Raw genomic sequence first — 1,318 nt, 5'->3', positions numbered from 1 at the left:
TTTTTTAATACAGTGCATTCAGAAACAGACTTATAGTATTTTTCCCTCATCAATCTACACACAATGACAAAGCAAAAACAAGTTGTTAGAAATGTTTGCAAATGTATTAAAAAAATTGAAAAACAGAAATATCTAATTTACATAAGAATTCAGACCCTTTACTCAGTACTTTTTTGAAGCACCTTTGGCAGCGATTACAGCCTCAAGTCTTCTTTGGTAGGACGCTACAAGCTTGGCACACCTGTATTTGGGGAGTTTCTCCCATTCTTCTCTGCAGATCCTCTCAAGCTCTGTCAGGTTGGATGGGGAGCGTCGCTGCACAGCTATTTTCAGGTCTCTCCAGAGATGCTCGATCGGGTTCAAGTCCGGGCTCTGGCTGGGCCACTCAAGGATATTCAGAGACTTGTCAACGAAGCCACTCCTGCATTGCCTTGGCTGTGTGTTTAGGGTCATTTTCCTGTTGGAAGGTGAACCTTCACCCCAGTCTGAGGTCCTGAGCGCTCTGGAGCAYAWTTTCATCAAGGATCTCTCTGTACTTTGCTCTATTCATCCTTCCCTCGATCCTGACTAGTCTCCCAGTCCCTGCCTCTGAAAAACATCCCAACAGCATGATGCTGCCACCACCATGCTTCACCGTAGGGATGGTGCCAGGTTTCCTCCAGAAGTGACACTTGGCATTCAGGCCAAAGAGTTCAATCTTGGTTTCATCAGACCATTGAATCTTGTTTCTCATGGTCTGAAAGTCTTTAGGTGCCTTTTGACAAATTCCAAGCGGGCTGCCATGTGCCTTTTACTGCGGAGTGGCTTCCGTCTGCTCACTCTGCCATAAAAGCCTGATTGGTGCAGTGCTGCAGAGATGGTTGTCCTTCTGGAAGGTTCTCCCATCTCCACAGAGGAAGTCTGGAGCTCTATCAGATTGACCATCGGGTTCTTGGTCACCTCCCTGACCAAGGCCCTTCTCCCCCGATAGCTCAGTTTGACCAGGCGGCCAGCTCTAGGAAGAGTCTTGGTGGTTCCAAACTTCTTCCATTTAAGAATGATGGAGGCCACTGTGTTCTTGGGCCCTTCAATACTGTCAAAATTTGTTGGTACCCTTCTCCAGATCTGTGCCTCGACACAATCCTGTCTCGGAGCTACAGACAATTCCTTTGACTTCATGGCTTGGTTTTTACTCTGACATGCACTGTCAACTGAGGGACCTTATATAGACAGGTGTGTGCCTTTCCAAATCGTGTCCAATCAATTGAATTTACCACAGGTGAACTCCAATCAAGTTGTAGAAACATCTCAAGGATGATCAATGGAAATAGGATGCACC

This window comes from Salvelinus sp. IW2-2015, linkage group LG20 (assembly GCF_002910315.2).
Source record: "Salvelinus sp. IW2-2015 linkage group LG20, ASM291031v2, whole genome shotgun sequence".
Taxonomy (NCBI): Eukaryota; Metazoa; Chordata; class Actinopteri; order Salmoniformes; family Salmonidae; genus Salvelinus; species Salvelinus sp. IW2-2015.
Note: the sequence above shows the minus strand (reverse complement) of the source record.